This window comes from Protomyctophum bolini, assembly GCF_963924005.1.
Source record: "Protomyctophum bolini genome assembly, chromosome: 5".
Taxonomy (NCBI): domain Eukaryota; kingdom Metazoa; phylum Chordata; class Actinopteri; order Myctophiformes; family Myctophidae; genus Protomyctophum; species Protomyctophum bolini.
In genome coordinates this window covers 11,845,901-11,864,866 of record NC_137866.1, presented here as the reverse complement: position 1 = coordinate 11,864,866, position 18,966 = coordinate 11,845,901, and the positions used below count along the sequence as shown (strand labels likewise).

Below are 18,966 nucleotides of genomic sequence, written 5' to 3'. Positions count from 1 at the left end.
GTGCCCGCGAGCGTGTATGTGTGCGTGTTCACAAAATATTTGAAATGGTATTGGGCTGTGACCGACTGCCATGTTAACCTCAAACAAAAGATATGAGCTAGTCACAACAAATATGCTCTGCTGAGGGAAGAAAAGAAATTGTAGGTAAAAAGAATTGTGGCACACACACACACACACACACACACAAACGCACGAGAAGCTTGGAGCCTCCTGCTGTGTTGCAACAAGAGATGTATTGTAGACAACACAGCTGCAATAACACGGGAAGCAACGTACTAGAGGGGGCTGTGCTGTGCTGTATGACTACAGTCTAGACCGGCAACGACAGCCGTCATACATACTGTAACATGACTGTAGTGTGTGTGAGAGAGAGAGAGAGAGAGCGTATGAGTGCGTAAAGGGAACATCAAAGTTGGTACATTGGATTGGGGAGGTGGAAGGAGAAGAAAAAAAGCCAGTGAGCAGCACTGATGTGTCAAATTCAAACTGATTTTGCTAGCCATGTTCACAGCCATTTTCCCTGGCTTCTTGGTTTTAAACATTGTAACAGATAAATGGCAGTTGTGAGTTGTGACAGACTAAAGCATGTTGAACACCATTTACATCCCGTTTGCCAGAGCCAGCTATACTTTTGTTAGCTTTGTTGCTAGCGACAGCGCAGATCTTAGGATCTATTACTTTGGCTGGTTCCCAAGCCTGAGGAAGGTCGCAAGACCAAAACCTTGTTCTCTGCTCTTTGAAAAATAAATGCTCTTGAACCTGACAAGTGGCGGTGTGCGGGTGTCCCTCCTTTCTCCTACGCTGGTTCCCAAAGCAAAAGGGATTCACTCATATATATATTTATAGATACATAGCATAGTGTGTGCCTAATACGAGTTCAAGTACTTATGGGAATGTGACGTTAATCATAATGAGTACATTATGGTAACTTGCAATATTGCAAAATGTTCACCTGTGCGTGCAAAGACAACGTGGATACTCTACTACTAACATTTGCACGCTGCCAACATGGGGTAATTGCCGTTTCACAACAGACTGAGGCTTGACGCTAACTAAACACAACGATATTTAGCATGGCTTTATAACTAATACACCAAGGATTACATGGACTGAATTTGTTTGCATTGTGGGATTTCCCCTGTTTTTTTGTACTCTCCTCTTTTCAATGTGCTGACCAAAACATCCTCACTATAAGGGGCAATTCAGAACGATGCAATGTTTTATTTATGGACCGCTGTACGACGGTGTCGCACGGCAAAAATCTAGACCGTAAACACTAAATATGGACGAATGGAGCCATGACATCACCCATTGGTGCCTTGTACAGACCCGTTTTGAAACCACTATTTTAGCTCATTCAAATCCACCATCTTGGTATTTCGGGTCCCAAAATGGAACCAGAAATGAATGCTATTTGGTGGAAGGGCAGCCAACGGTCTTCAAACACCAGTAGAAGTCTAGGAAGAAAGTCTTTATCATCAATTTAAAAATGAATGGGGCCATCATTTATTAAAACACATTCTTACGGTTGAAAGAAGACTAGCGATTGAAAGCATAAAGTATTCATGACAATGTTTACTAAAGTCATAAAATCAAGTGTAAAGTCCGGCCAAATACCCTGCAAGTTTAATGGCATGAAACTTGTTCTGCAACCAGTGGGAGGGGAAATAGAGACACCTTCTAGGCAAAATGCCATTTTAATCCAAATGTATACTTTGATCTATGTCATAGTAAATATTGGGATTGAAACGGTGACGTCTTGTCACAAATCTTTAGTCTGAACCAGGCTTAACCAATTCTGGCAGCATGAGTCGTTTAGTTTCTCAAGTTGAGGTGTGTTTATGTGATGTACTGCACAGTGCACACACAGACACGCACACAAGTCTTAAGGGTTATTATTCACTATATGTGGGCGTAACGTCCTGGAGTACACTCAGTTGCATTGATTGAATTGACCATTTTGATTATCATCAAAATGATACCATGAAAACGCATGAAAAAGCAATTGTACACAAATATAGAACATGGGAATAACATGAGAATCACAATGACATACAAACACAGAGAGAGAGAGAGAGAGAGAGAGAGAGAGAGAGAGAGAGAGAGAGTACGCACAGTGAGACAAAGAGATTGAATATCACACAAAGAAACATTCCTCTCTGTACGCCGGGCACATCAAAGTCTTCTCCTCCCATCTAAATGTGTGCAAATCAAAAGACACACATACATTCTGTTTGCTGTGTGAAGAAGCTACGGGCAGCGATGGTAGGGGAGCTAAAGGACAGGGGAATTACTCGCCTCAGCTCACTCTGTCAGACAGGAGAGGGGATCACTCTTTACCCGCAGTGCTCTCTCTCTCTGTGTGTGTGTGTGTGTGTGTGTGTGTGTGTGTGTGTGTGTGTGTGTGTGTGTGTGTGGGGAAGAGACTGAGAGGGGTTAGAGGTCACTGATATGTCTGAGACAGTGCTTCACTCCCTGTGTGTAGTCTATCTGCTCAGTTTCATCCCTCACTTGGCCCTGCCGCTGTCCTCCCAAGGTGACGCCACACGTGCACGTACTGTACACGCATGAGGACACACACACACACACACACACACACACACACACACACACACACACACACACACACACACACACACTCTGTCTTTTAAAAGTACAGTGGCTGTGTAGCTTGTTGGATAAGCAAGCACCTGGGTCAATCTAATTAGGTGTAATGGATTGCTCAGAGCAACATGCACCAACAGAGGGAAAAAAAGAGAACTAACTGCACACATTCCTAAAGCCACAGAGAAAATCTGAGGCATGCGCACACACATGCACACACACACACAAACGCACACACAGAGAGGGGAACTATGCGTCCCAGTGTGACCATATGGTTTGGCGGGGAGAGGATTCCTACCCTCCCACCCCTGCCTCCACCACAGAGGAAGTGTCCGTTTACAGTGTACAGTTCAGTTGTGCTCCATCACATCCTGTATATGTGTGTGTGTGTGTGTGTGTGTGTGTGTGTGTGTGTGTGTGTGTGTAGTATGTATGCGTGTGTTCTAAACAGTCGTGTGAGGCAGTGTCAGCCCTGCAGGTCGGACAGCACTCTGCTGGCCACTGCACTGGACTTCAATCAAGGACACACGCCATGCAATAACAGCTTGGGCATTACATCTGGAGCGAGGAGAAGCAGACCTCAGTACTACTAAGGGAAAAAAACAGTCCTCTCAAAATGGCTGGTGTGTTTTTCCTCTTAATCGCTTTCAACCTGGCATCCCTATTTTAGACATCATTAGAGGCGGAAAATTGACCCCCGAAAAATCGTGACACCTTGTTGTATGCCGAATAATGAAAATAGCAGATATACAAGCTCACAAAGTATATAGGGCTTAAGTGGTTGAATAATAATAACACAGACAATAATAGTGCCATTTTTCAGGCTGCGTCATTGATATTTTTCTCTTTGTTCTTCGATGTGATTGACAGCTGCCTGTCTTTTGGGTTGGATGGGTTGGGGTGTGAGTGAGGCGTCCTTGTAACAGAGTGTGAGATGTGCCGTCCATGCTCATGTGTGATAGTCTGTGTAGCCGGCCGGGATATCACAGGCTGATGATGGAGTGATGCCGCAGACATTGATTAACAGTCTGTGGAACAGAACAGGGCGGGGCGTTATTGATGACTCTCTCTCCTCAACAGCGGGCATCATCATCGCCATGGCAGCCCATCCGCTATCGCCAAACGGTCACCCCCCCCCCCCACACCTCTAATCACGCCCACCCACCCCCACCACTCTCGCCTGGGCCAATGGGCAGGCGGCTGCCAAGCAAACAATTCCCAGTGGAGCAGTGGTGCAGGCAGGAGGAGTGGAAGAGAGGAGAATGCTAAATGTGCCACTTCATCTGGTGATTGACACAAAGCCTCTTGTTTACCGACGCCACAGAGATTTACATCCTTTTACTGCTGCCCCTCCCTCTCTCCCTTCATTCTTCTGTTGTGCTGTGTTGTATTCTTCCTCTCTCCCTTTCCCTCCAGCCTCGCTTGTGGCAGCTCTGCATGAGGAGGATATTACCCCACCCTGCTGCTATGATATTGATCAGCCTCCTGCCTCCCTCTCTCCTTTGCTCTCTCCCTCCCTCCCTCTGCTCTTCATAGCCTGCTGCATCGATTCCTCCTCTCCCTCTGAGCCCGCCAGCTAGGAGTGATTACACACATACACAGCGCTCACAACACACAGGGCTCACAACACACACACACACACACACACACACACACACACACACACACAGAAACACACACACACACACACACACAGAAACACAGATTCTTCAGTAGGGATATGTAGTCTTGCTTTAACACCTATGGAGCTCAGAGAGGCTGCTCCTCCAGCACACTGTACAAACAGTGGTTCTTTCATGCCAAGAAACCCTGCTAGCTTAGCATGACATATTACCATAATACATATCATTACTGGAACGTGTTAGCACAGCATTCCAACATTATACTGCCGCTGGCCGGGGTCTGCTCTGGTGGCTTTCTCAGGGTGGTGGAAGCTAGCAATAGCCAGAGGGGGTGGGGGGTGGTTCTTTGACAGGTGGGCTCCAGACACCTCGTGATTCTGTGCAGATGCCCAGAGCCGATATACACGCTCCTTATATGGGGCTGCTGTGCGGCGCTGCTCTCTCCACTGACTGAGACAAGTACTAGTGTAGCTATAGCCAGTAGCCAGCTAAAACCCAGGCAGGAAAGTGAGAGAGCTGAGTGAGTGGGTGTGAGTGCTAAAAAGAGGCCTTGATGACTTTATCAAAGTGTGGGAATCACTTGTGTATAGTGGGCAGCAGGGGATTTACGGATAAGAATAAAACAAAGCGGCATTTCGCTAGCTAGTTAGCTAGTCTAACCTCAATGGTGTGTGTGTGTGATGTGTGTGTGTGTGTGTGTGTGTGTGTGTGTGTGGGGGGGGGGGGGGTGACTGCATCATCGATACAAATGTTAATTACTTAAAATACCTGCCATTCAACATCCCTGCTAACAACCTCTATTTGGGCACTGATGGCTTTCAGTGAGGAGTGCTAGCATAAGAGCTAGCGAGGGTAACATGAACCCCTGGCACAAGTGCAACCACTTATCTCTATGTAACCCCTCTTTGGCCCATTGCAGCGATAGATTCGCACGCACACACACGTGCGCGCTTTATCCTGCAGGGTGGCTACAGCAACAAGCCAGTAAGCCCACATATTATACATGCCCTTGCTGCCATTTGGCATTTAAATGCCATTTTAGCGTGGCAGCAAACAGTTTGCGCCTAATTATGGTTGGCTGGCTGCTTTGTCCAGGGCAATGTGGGATTCTAAAAAAGCCATCCGTACCGCAGCAGGGCTTTTATGTCTGTTCTCTCATACTTAGGATACCTCAGCTTTGAGGCCTGGAGTGCTGGAGTCGGGTGGATGGCGTTTAATAGTGGCGGAGAGACCAAAAGACATTACTATATATGTACGTACGACTTGAAAAAAGGAAAAGAAAGAAGTCCAGAAGTAAATAACGATGACCAGAATTTGTGCAGTCAATAACAGTAGGCATTAGCCGTGGCGTCAAATACAGCTGCATTAAACTAACAAAACACAATGTATTGTCAGCCCGATGTGTAATTGAAAGATCTTCAAAATGATCCGGGGAACTGGAAGAGTCATCAGACATGGTGGAATTTTGGGCCAGAAATAGAAAAGCTGCTCTGAGAGACATCTGTTAGCAGCGAGATCCCTCAGTCCCCTACAGGGCCTTGTCACAACAGTACAGCTAAGAATGTGTAAGCCAGCACGTCACAGCACAGGTTGAGGTTCCACTGCAGTGCACACAATGAGGAAATGAGAGTGTAACTTCAAGTGTGAGTGCACGTCTAAACTCTGCGAAGAGAAGAGAGGACAAGAGGAGTCACAGGCTGTACAGGGTGCACCGCCCTGACAGACAGGGGTCTCAATAACCCCTCTTTTCCTCCTGTGCCCACTGATAGAGAGAGCCTCTCACGCTCGTCCGCCAACTCCATTACCCTCTCCGACATTAAATCATTCAATCTTTTAGCTGGAGAGAGGGATGAGGGACGAGTCATGTGGGAGAGAGACAGGAGGTGGTGGGGACGTGCTGCGTACTTTCTCCGTCCCATTTCTCTCTCTCTCTCTCTCTCTCTCTCTCTCTCTCTTGACAGCATGTGAACCGATTTGGACATGCGTGTCCACGTGCTGTGCTGCCAGCAATAATGGGATGCTTCACCTTAGCCGACAATGCCTAGAGGCACAGATTCATCACAAGGACCAGACAGTAAAGGAGGAGAGTGAGAGGAGAGTGAGAGAAAAAGGAGAGAGAGAGAGAGATGAGACAAGGTGACAAGCGAGAGATATGAAAAGTGCAAATGACGGGGGGGATCTAAGTGACTGGTCGCTTCATCTCAAACCTATAAAGAGTTATTCATACTCAAATGGGGTGGACATTACAGCCGGCTATAAATGGGCCGTTAAGTTCAATAGCCCACGGTTAGCTCGTCGTGCTACGTCGCTGACCGTATCAGAAACAACCAGCCAGTCCCATCTGGATAGAAGGAGAATCTAAAGAATCTCTCTGATCATTTCAATTAGCTCCAGAAACAGGAAGAGGAGGGGGGGGGAATTAAAACAGCACGTTGCATGGAGCTTTCAACATGGGCTGAAACACGGAGCGGCAGAACGCCTTAACAACTGCATTTGATCAAAGGCGCGGGGATTTGACAAGTGGGGAAAAAAAAGGAAAAGAAAAGAGAGACTTCGAGGGAGCTCAGTGTTTCCTTAATAATTCTATTAAGATAGCGCTTAGAGGCTAATTTAACAGTGGGCTTAACAACATTGGCTCTCCCTGTCTCTTGCCTTATTCGGAACACAGGTCCTAGCTGCCTGCTTGCAACAAAGGCAGCTCAGTTCACAGCCGCAACACAGCCAAACTGTTAAGTACATTCCCATAAAGCGGAAGAACAAAGAACGTTTGAGCGTGGCAGCGGCAGAAATGAATACAGCTACTGAGGGGAGACTGCTGAGCTCCACCCTTTGATGCCAGGAAATGTCTTTACCATTGCGTGTTTACGCGGCTCCGTGGCGTTCTGTTTAAGATCGAGGCAACAATAAAATTGACTGGTATAGCGTAGAATCTCAGTGGAAACACTGTTAAGAGTGAGACGGGGCTGAGATGGAGAGGGGGAAGGGAGAACACAGAGATGATGGGGAGAAGGAAGAAGAAATTATGTAGTTAGGAGTGGGGACTATCTGAGTAAAGGAGTAAGACAGGGGTCTTAGGGTTACACAACCCTGGAATAATCAAGTGTGCCTGTGTGTGTGTGTGTGTGTGTGTGTGTGTGTGTGTGTGTGTGTGTGTGTGTGTGCCTGTCGCAGTGTTTCCACTGTGCGTCTCACGGCACCCATGTGATCCATTGGCAGTGACAGGCAGGCAAACACAATTTAGACTTGCCCATCAACATGCATGCAACACAAGTCATAGCCATCGTCAAGGCGGATATATGATGCATGGAGCCCTCTCTTCTGTTTCTCCCATACACATCTGGTTTGGAGTGAGGAAAAGGAGTTGTGACTCTCACATACAGTTCAGTGAATGTCTGTTAAAGTCTATGTTTTACTAAAATCTCCTTGAGGAGCTAGAAGTGAAAACGCATTTTATTAGACTGTGATTATTTTTTTAGCTTTACACAAATCAGATTCACACACTACGCAGGAAGAACCTCCGTTTACGACGTGGGTACATTTTACGGTTCACTTCAGAGACAGCACAGCTAAAAAAATACTAATTTGGGCGTGACAGCTCAATCGTTAAGCTCCGACAGACAGCCTCCCATTCATTTTTTTTCCATGTTGTAAATCTTGGTGACGTCACAGATAAGACTCTGGTCTCCTCATGTTTCTACCGTCAGTTAAGGCTGTACCCTAGCCCTAGGCTTCAGTACAGTGATAGTCGGACGGCCCTGGTCTCCTCGGGTTTATACCTTCAGTACAGTGATAGTCGGAGGGCCCAGGGCCGCAGGAATGACATATGTGAATTCTTTAACAGAATGGTATTCCTGCTTTAAACGGACAAAGCACAAGCACATGTGAACCAGTTGCATTACATTAGGTCATTATTATAGGGCGGCTGGGGATGGATGGAACACAGATAACAGCGAGGCAAGCTGCAGTACCATGTAACAAAGGGCTGGGTAACTGTGCTGTACGTAGCTATGAATTGTACTTGTATCCTGTATATTAGCCCAGGATGACTTCTCCACAATATTAAAGCATGCCAAATGTTTTTTTATTATCATTATTATTTTTGTAGGCAAAAAGCTTAGAGGGTTTTTCCTTTCCTTTTTTTCTTTATATTTGAAAGCATTATGATATCTAACCTAAACAGTTGGTGTGATGCTGTGATTGTTGAGGGTGTATAGGTTACAGTCAAAATGTCAAAGTATGAAATGTAGTTTGGCTGCAGGCGAGTCACGGGGAAAGACAGAACATGATGAAGTTAATGTTGTCTTAAGGATCTGCCTGAGCCACTGATCTCCAAGGTACAACCGGAGACATTCCTCAGCCTTCGCAGAAGAATCTGAAACTTCCCCATGTCACCTCCTCTCTCTCACTCATCTCTCCCATTCTACGTTCTTCACTTCCTTCCTTTTTCGTCTCTCTCTCTCTCCCTCTCTCTCGACCGGTGAGAGTTAATTCACACCATGTGTTCTTTAATGGAGAGGGAAGCGAAAAGGAGAAGACTCCGGTGGAAGCATGTGAACTTGATACCACTGTAAATCTCCACTTCCACAGCCCGCCCGCCCACACCCCTTCCCCCTACTCCACCACCCTCTCTCTCCCTCCTTTTTTTATTGGCATGTCACACTTTGGACAAGCTGGAAATTACACTGTGCTGAGCTGAGAACCAGTGGTGAGACACTCCAGATACCCACTTAAACATGGAGAGGAAAGGAGAGGAGGGCGGAAAGAGAAAAATCACACCCGTGTGAAGTGATCATCAGACACATACGTCAATTCTAATTCTCCTTTTATTTTCAATGGGAATTTGTGTAAGACGGAAATCTACACTAATAGCTGAATATAATAGTGCCCCTCAAAAATGGTGGACAAGAGTAAAGGGGCAATAAGGAGGTGGGAACTGAGGGGAATGAGGAGGGAGGAGGGGTAGGGTGGGTAAAATTAGCCGTCCATGTCAGTGCAGGGGCCAATCCAATTAAAGCTTGACCAATCCACGCAAATGTGTTTAGTGTCAGGTTGCTCCGCTCTGCACTGGGTGGCCTGGCAACAGCGATTTCTCCTCTGAATACCACGTTCAGAATTGACTTGCCACATAGTAAGATTTCATTTCCTGAGATACAAAATGGCCAAGCAATGCCCACTGAAAAACTAAAACTAAAAACCATGCCCAGGCTTATCTACTGTAAGATCCTATGGAGCGAAAACGACCAGTGGAAACTGTCTGGCCCCAGTGTTTGTGTGGTGCTATGAACACAAGCCTACTTCAAAGGACCCTTTACCCTCTAATTTAGTGTGCAATCCCCCTCCGGAGGAGTCGGCCATTTTAAGTACACTGGGGAGACCTGGTCATTGTAATTGAACACGCCCAGTCATTACCTCAGACATTACCCATATGACGACTGCTTTGCGCTGTAATTGTAAAAGTGTCAATTCAACCAGTCTTTCCTTTGCGTCCTTCTGCGACATTTGTTTTGGTGCCCTCATCAAAGCTGCCTGCCCTCTGCCCACCAAAAAAAGATGACAGTCTGTTCTGTCTCTGGCTTTTAAGATAAAATATGGCACCTCAGTTAAGAAGCACATAGTTTGCCTAAAATGTTATTGAAGACATCAGAAGAGGCAATTGCACTAGTGATCATGTGCCAAAAGTAAAGTGGTTGGATATTTCAACAACTCTGTGACAGCAGGTGAAATTAGCACTCAAATTACTTTTACTTACTGCCAAAAAAGGTGATTGCGACCGAAGGTCGCAGTTAACTATGGAATAGTGCATTCCCCGTCAGTGACTGATACCTGTTCATTTAAACTGTAGACGGGCCTGCCCCAAAGTTAATAGTGCCCACAGCCGGCGAAAGCACAGAGTTTGCCTAAAATGTTATTGAAGACATCAGAAGAGGCAATTGCACTAGTGATCATGTGCCAAAAGTAAAGCGCCAGCGCTCTCTATTCTATGCCAGTGAAGGTAAACTTCAGCTAATGGAGAAGATTTTTCTTTTTGTGCTGAATAATTTAACCATGGAGGGTCAAAGAGGTATTGATTGAGCTTTTAAAGAAGCTCATGAAAATGTTACAGGCACTGGCCAGCCCCTTACCCCCTCTGTCCGAACACTGCACCATGTCCATCTGGGAACATAATCAATGAACAAAAAACCCCTTCCATGTCTGGTTCCAGCTCACACCTATACCCTCATCTTCATTATTTCCTAGAGCCAGAGATAATCCTATTGGCCGAAAAACTGGTATCTATGGCAGCTCATGCACAGGGAGGACAGTGAGGGTGAAAAGAGGGTAATAACGCAGAGAGAGGTGCGTAGCTGAAGAAGAGAGGTGGATTAGGTTAGTTTTATTCCCATTGATAGCTGGGGCTGAACTGAGCAGAGCACCAGACCAGTGTCGTGCCGCCATCTCAACCTTGCTGTTGATCCTCCCTGAAGATGAGGCACGTGCATCCTGTCATCGGATGAAAAGAAAAATGCACCAGCTTGGCAAACTGATAGCAGAGTAGGTAGCCAGCTCACCTCTGAGCCACGGCGCAATGTGGTTGTGTAGGAGAAGAAAACATAATACTTGGGATGCATTAGCTCGCTGCTGTATACGAGCCAGACACCCCCTGACCACAGCTAAATGACCTAATGTCATTACAAAGAACAGCATTAACGTCTCCTTCAATGGAATTTCAAGTGGGGAGGGAAGGAGGGGAGGGAGGGAAAACAAGCTGCATAGCTCATTGAGGAGCATTAATCAAAATGGCCATAATGGGGAGCTGCCCGACACTGGATAAGCAGCAATAAGGGAAAAAAGGGCCTAGTGGCTAGTTACTAGGTAGGAGGGAGGGGCTCTATTTGTCAAATAAACGCACCATAATTTGAACACAATTTATTTTCCTAATTGAAAATGTGTACCACTTCATGTGTTAACTTGTTAGCTTTTAACAATATGTCATCAAAAAACGGCTTCCGGTTTCTTTGGGGGGGGTGGGCTGGGGGACGGGGGTGATGAATGTGACAGCAAACAGACGTTTAGTGTGTGCTGTGATTCTGCTGCTTTAAGGCTGGGGCTCAATTATGAGCAGAATGCTTCAGTCAAAGAGCTTTCCGCAGGCTCCACCGACCAGTCATGTCTACAGATGTCTAGATAGATATACTCCTGTCAGAGACGCGTCCTCACGAGGTGAACAAGAACAACACTTTGTACACTTCAGACGCCACACGCAAGCATAAAGAAAGAATACACTTCAGACAGCCACACGAAAGCATAAAGAAAAAAAAAAGAAGAGAGAATTCTCTCCACATGCTCCTGCCAGTTTTCTGAGGGCAGCCGAGTGGCCGGTGGCAAAAAAAGGAGAGCCAACACACCACATGCATCAAATACACAGCTATATTGCCCCTAATGACTGCAGCCCACCCCCCCCTCTCTCTCTCTCTGGAGATGGCAGCGGCTGCCGCTCCACTCGATAAATATTAACAAGAAGTACGACTGATGGCAGTGCTCACTGATCCATAATTGCATTTCAAAATGTTCGACGTGTAGAGGAGGAGGGAGAGGAGGGAGGGAGAGGGGGCGTTTAGGATAAGAAGATAAAGGGAGAACACAGCCTTCTAGGCCAGTGGTTCCCAAACTAGGGTCCCGGGGACCCCCAGGGGTCCTTAAGGGAGTTCCAGGGGGTTCCCAGCTAAATTATAGTTTGGAACCAAATGGACCCTTATGGATCTGTAACTTTGATTTTACTATTTAAATTGGGGTCCCCGAGATAGAAATGGCATTAAATGGGGGTCTGTAGACTAATGCATGTCAAACTGGGGGTGCTTGAAATTAAACGGGTTGAGAATCACTGCTAGAGCCGTAAAAATCTTCTCTTTTGCGGGTCCCTGGCATATATTTTCTAATGGGGGTCCGTGGGCTAATAAGTGTCAATTTGGGGGTCCTTGACATGAAAGCGTTTGGGAACCACTGTTCCAGCCACTGACTAGAGCCCAGTGATGCCCGTCTAGTCAACTGCACGCCATCGCCTCCGTGGCTCGACACAGATGGGTATTTTGGTGAAAGGAACAAACAAGCCGTTTATTACACTTTAATGCACCCGCTTTCATCAGCTCACCACTAAACGCATCGCAGGACACGCTATGAAGCCCCATAAGGGTTTACACAAACGCAAGGAGGGGAAGGGAAAAGATACCTCAAGGTGGATAAGAAAAAGAACCGGGAAATGCTAGACGAGGCTAGCTAGCTTAATTATCTTGGAGGATCTGATTGTTAGGCTAATTCTCTGTGCTATAGATTCCATTAGGCCACACTTGGGGGTCTGTGGAAAACCAAATCACTAACCATTTGTGCGTGTGTATTTATGCACATATATTTGCATCTTTATCAAACATTTTTAATTAAACAGGCTTTGAATGGTTGGATTTTTACAGGGCTGCATGATAAGCACTCGCAAAGACCATCAAGAGGGAGTTCTGCAAGGTGGAAATAGCATCTGCTTGGTTCGTGTGTGTGTGTGTGTGTGTGTGTGTGTGTGTGTGTGTGTGTGTGTGTACTTGAGAAATAGACATTGCAACGTCAATGTTCCTGGTCATCACAGAAATGGTTGTTTATTTAGTTAGGGGTTTAGGGTGGAAGGTGTGCCGGAAAATAGTGGATAGCTGACAATGCGTCGCGCTGCGACATGTCAGCTTGTAGATCGGTTATTTCCGGCCTTATGATTATGGCAAAAATGGTATTCATAAAATCGGCATCCTGAAATGTGCATGTGTACACCAACGGGGTACACGTTGCAATTTGGGATCATTTGGGGAGAGCGTCTTCGTGTTTTATATACTCACATAAGCAGACATTCAAGAATTAAGTAGCCTATGTATTTTCTGACATGTATTTCAATGAAGCACACGCGCGCGTGGGCGCACAGTACTACAGTCAGATGTTCATAAATAATCAATGTTTGTTTGAATGTTCTGCTGCTAAAACAAACAGAATAATAGAGTAACTGTCAGTATGTTGATGTGGCCAGACCCTGAAAAACTGTAGTCTCTATGAGGCAGTGTTACTGCTGGTGTAAATCACAATGACAAATAGAAGAAAATAGCAGTTCTACAAGCTCTCAACATATTTCGTTGCATTGAGAGCTTGTAGCCATGCTATTTTTCAAAGTTATTTGGAGAATTTCTATCTATAATGTCCAAAATAGAGAAGTTAGGTTTAAAGTGGTTAATACTGCAATAATGAGTATACACACAGGCACCTTGTGGTTTCTTTTCTGTCAGCTTTGTCAGGAAGGATTTTCTGAAACATCTCTATGGAGAAATTAATGGGATTTCAATCTGTGGAAACGGTGCCGGTGGAAAAACATGGCTGCCGCAATTACTCTCTATTGGGTGTGTGTGTGTGTGTGTGTGTGTGTGTGTGTGTGTGTGTGTGTGTGTGTGTGTGTGTGTGCGCGCATGTGCGTGTGTGCCTTAGTCACAGACATGTAACATGATCTAGCATCACTGCCAGTTAGCTGGCCAGCAGCAGTGGTGTTACAGGCCTGACAGCATTCATTACTTGCCAGCAACGCATGGCACGTTTTGCAGAAGACTTAGGGACTTTTGTCTTTATTTTATTTCACAATCCAAATTCCATTGGTCATTCTGAATGGGAGGCAGAGCACTATACACACACGGGATGATTAGGTTGTGTCACCAGGTGTTCTATTACGAATGCTAAAAAAAGAATACATGAAATTACGGAATAGACCAATATGTGTTTTAGTTGTGTTTCATAGTTAAATATAGTGGCACGTAATAATATACATTACAGGACATGTTTTTGGAAGGGTTTTTTTTTTGTTTTCTTTTTGCTTCAGCCCGTTTGGTTTCGAGGGGCAAAAATACATACATTAGGGGTCATTTTGCAAATTCTCAGCAAGCTCAAATTTTTGTTTGTGGACACAGACTGTATATGTATACACCGACAAACACTGTATTTGTGCACACTGTGAACCTATATGAGCCGTCAGGCCAAACACCAATCAATGGGAACTCAGGCTTTTACAGTGGAAGAGAGGGGGGGGGGGGGGGATTTCACATTGTATTAAGGCAATTCAGTTTACCCACCAGACACACCTATTGTTTGTTTCCACACAACTGGATTGATGTACAACTGCTAGCGCCAATAATACCTACATGAGTCTGAGCGTGGGCGAGTGTATGCACCAGGCAAGGCTGTACGCTTAAACAAACACACTCCATCACAGCATCCGCAGCCAAGATTGGATACACACACACAAACACACAACACACACCACACACACACCAAAAATGCATTCATCCAACAGTGCAAACAGTGCTCACTCAACCTTGACATGGCTTGTTCTTACATTGATGGCAAGACAACTGGTGGCGATGATTGGTGGCGGTTGGCGGTGGGGGGGGGGCTTAATGAAAAGCAGTGGCTACATCTTTATTTTACCTCTGTCACTGCACTGGTGATATGACAAGGAAAATCCCTTGTAAGCCGACTGGGCTGTGCAGCCTATGAGCTGGACTCCTGCTAGATAATTGCATTGTACATGGCATCTAATTAAATGTCCATAAGCACAGGGTTCTATGGGACCAGTAGAGAGAGTGAGCCAGAGAGAGAGAGAGCTGGGCTGCAAGATCCCCTTCCAGCAGCACAGCCCTGTCCCCAGGGGAGAAACACTGCAATCACTCCATTAAGAGAGAGAGAGAGAGAGAGCAGGAGGCAAGGATGGGGGAGGGAGGGAGGGATAGGGGGAAGAGGAAAGGAGGAAGGGAGAGAGAGGGGGGGAGAGAGAGAGAGGGGGGGGGGCACAGCTGAGGTGGCCAATAACAGCAAATGAGTTTAGCTACAAGCAAGGAGGGGGTTGATGGGCGAGGACGTGGACACAATGACTGGAACACAGGATAAGAGCGACAGAGAGGATGGAGGGACAGAGAGCCCAGATGAGTGACAGCAGATAGAGAAATGAGAGGGGGGTGGGGGGGGGTGCAGAGGCTGATAGATAGATGAGAGGGGGGTGGGGTGAAGAGGCAGATAGATGAGAGGACGGTGAGGGTGAGAAGAGAGGTGATTGACAGAAGAAAGCAGCTGGCTGGTTGAAGCCAAAGGGCTGATGCTCACATATTGCTACTGATTGATTTAATGGCATACACAACAAGATCCTGTACTCCGGATTTTTACAGTGTATTGTCTTAGACCTGACATGAGCTCTCTCTCTCTCTCTCTGACTCACACTGTCCGCTCACACACACAGCTTTCTGTGTTCATCAGTATGTACACACACACACACACACACAAAGATAAAAGACAGGTTTATACTTAGTTGCGTGTGAATGTCGCACAGCGGAAATAGAAGATCAACACGCTAACAAGGTTGTCGACCTGCCATTAACGGTGCGCGACACCCACGCCGCAACTTAAGGACAACACAATGTGAAGCCTGCGGTGGAGGCTTCATTGCATCGTGCTCATCAAATATAGATTGTAAACACATTACAAGGTCACAGTACTAGATGTAAACTGAAACTAGCCCTTGTGGAAAACACACCAGTGCATTAGCTCACAGCTTTGTGGAGGTGAACGGCTATACTTTCCACTGGGCCATGTGGTGGTGTGTGTGTGTGTGTGTGTGTGTGTGGGGGGGGGGGGGTTCCTTTTCTATATTAGGCAGCGACACACCGATGATGACGACAATCAAGTGATGTACTTTCAACAAAACGCTCATTATTGCACCACACCGGCCACTTAATTGAGCAGATCGCTCGCATCATAAAGGATATTGTGCAGCGCCAAGCCTGCGCCTAATGATCTGAACACGGGCACGATGAAGAGTTAAAGCTAATGGGACGGGTACCGCCAAAGCATTGTCACAAGAGATTTTAATTTGCATTAGCCGCCCGCCGCCCCGGCGCTTTGTCCGTTTTGGCTTCCCCTAGTGTTTAAAATGGTGTCCCAACTGTTACTACTGCATCTGGGCAGACATTTTAAGAGCCAGGCAAGGCAAAGGAGTCAGAGATCCATATGGTGCGTCAATGAAACTCAGTCACAACGATGAGGCATATAAAACACACACACACACACACACACGGTCTGCATTTCTATAGCGCCTTAATGCAAGGTGCTTTAAAATGTTCATTACATTCAACCATCCACACACCGACGGCAAAGGCAACCATGCAAGGCACTGACCTGCTCATTGGAAGCAGTTAGAGGTTCAGTGGCTTGCTCAAGAACACTTTGACACAAAGCAATTCAACCCACGGGGGTCTTTCAGTCGCCACCGCTGAGGCATGACGGAACACACTGGTGGTGGCGGTGGGGGGGGGCATTCTTCAAGTGAACCCCAATAACATAATAGCAGAGTATAGAATTATTAAGAAGAAGGAAAAAGGTGCCCGATGTGGGAGGCTGGGAGCTGGGCGGTATTGTTTTAAGCAAGAATGTACAGCAACCGCAAGACAATGAGTACAACAGAGACACAAAGGAGACACAAGAAAGAAGAGAAATAGAGAGACGGGGAGAGAGAGAAGGGCTTCAATCCTTGTTCATCCCCACGCCTTGGAGATTGATGGCTGCATTCAGGATTTCTACACACCACTAATTGGATTCACAGGTCATTAGATAAAGTACACGTGTGACACTGTTACAGCCTAAAGACCAGAGAGAGATAGGAGAGAAAGAGAGATAGAGAGAGGATGAGGGGAAAGAGGGGGAGAGAAAGAGCGAGAGGGAGAAAGATGGAGGCAGGAGGGGCTTGGAAATATTGATGGCTTGTTTGGTTCACGACCAATGCAATTTCCTCCCCCTTTGCCCCACCACTGATGCCCCTTTCCCCAGCCTTGCAGATTGGACTGATCAATAACTAGCACTGTGAGAGGCAAAATGTGAGGACCAGAGACAGCGATAGCAGGTAGCAACGGACGGCTGGGAGAGATACGACTTTATGAGTGCTCATGCTGCCTCTGCCAGCCACCCCTCTCCAAATATTGTGGGTAGAAAGAGAATGAGATTGCAACAACTATTATGTTCAACAAAGGAGATAAAGACAGAGCGAGGGGGGGGGGGGGGGGGGGGTTTCCCAGCTCCCCCTCCCCAGGGCAGACGTTTGTGTCCCAATTACGAGTGTGGAGAGACGGCGTGGGGTCAGGGTTGGCTGACTAGACTAGCCTATTTCAGTCATCAAATCGCAAAATCAAAATCGGCTATCGTCTGCTAAAAGAGGATTTGGCGTGGTCTAGTAAAAAATAGATTATGGGCTAGCGTGTCAGCCAAAATGGCGCTAGCATTGTTCTGTAAATGACATAAATTATAACAAAACTAAAAATCAAAATGAGCTTCTATTAAAACTCCTGTAAGCCATTTCAAGAAGCAGCAGGATTTGTCATTTTAACATAGGACATGGGTACGGTCTGCTCAAACACAGAGGCATGCAGATGGTTGTTCATTAATTACAGATGGATGGTGAGAGAGAGGGGGAGGGTAAAAATGGAGGAAAGAGATAGAGAAGAGAGGAAATAGGAGACGGAAAAGAGAGCAAGGGAAAGAGCAGGGACAGAAGAGAGCAGTGATAATAGCAGCAAGCAACATTGAGAGAGGGAGAGTGGGGGGGGGGAGACGGGGAGAGAAGGTCAGCTAATGGAACCAATGTTTTTTCTCTCCCTGGACAATTAGCTCTGTTGGCCCCAGACCTCTGCTGGCGCTCTTAATCAAGGTGCAGGTGTGTGTGTGTGTGTGTGTGTGTGTGTGTGTGTGTGTGTGTGTGTGTGTGTGTGTGTGTGTGTGTGTGTGTGCGAGAGAGGGAGAGAGAGAGAAAGAAAGAAAGAAAGAAAGAATGGGGTTCTTGCCGTCCTCAGCACTCTCCATCAGCAATCCGATTAAACCTGTGCTGCTGGCTGCTCTGCTTTCTGCTAGGGCCTGCCGCACACACACACCCCGCCCTTCAAACACACACACATACACACACAAGGATACGTAGGCCTACATAAAACAAAAACATGCATACTACTACACACACAAACCCTTCCCTCGGAGGTGGTGCGTGTGGCCCGTGCTCTGACCTCCCATCATCACCCTGGCTGTTGGCAGCCATTACGTGGGCCCCCTGGGGCCTGACCGGCCCTGTGCACTCTGCTCAGACAATGGGACTGTTAATAGACAGGCAGCTAGCTCTCTGACTGCAGCTACAGCTCACATGCCACTTCACTTGGCTACTAGAGACACACCATGTCCTCCTCCCCCACATTAATGAACTATACATTTTCCAGTAGCCCCCTTGCATTTTTGCCAACAGTGAAAGCCCTGGTGTGAAGAAGTGAAAGACTCAACATGCATTGCAATTGCGTTTGATACACTTAGCAGCCGTGCTGTAAGCCGAGGTTCCTTCACTTAGCAGCAGTGCTGTAAGCCTAGGTTCCTTCAGACGGATAGCATCATTATTCCCTGCGCGACATGCGCATGTATAGGCTATACATTCACGCAATGGATTAAATGATTAGCAGTAGTTTTTACCCCAAAACCTTGGCATATAGCATATAATGGTAGACTACACCACTGCAGTGTTGGTAGAGATAAAATAAACTATCCTTTATTGCTCGGTTCAGGGAGCCTTGATGAATCAGCCACTCAATTAAAAAAGCGGATTTCTTTGTTCGGCATAAAAGGAGGCAATTTGGACAATTTGGGTTGTAAAGAATTAAGAATTGATTTTAAACCA

The 18,966-nt window shown here is 46.4% G+C and overlaps 1 protein-coding gene across 2 annotated transcripts in view; it reads right to left on the bottom strand.

Annotated features, from left to right (window-relative positions):
- rerea (arginine-glutamic acid dipeptide (RE) repeats a) overlaps window positions 1–18,966 on the bottom strand; it is a 164,880-nt gene that overhangs the window by 58,231 nt on the left and 87,683 nt on the right. The gene's annotated exons all lie outside the window — the stretch shown is intronic.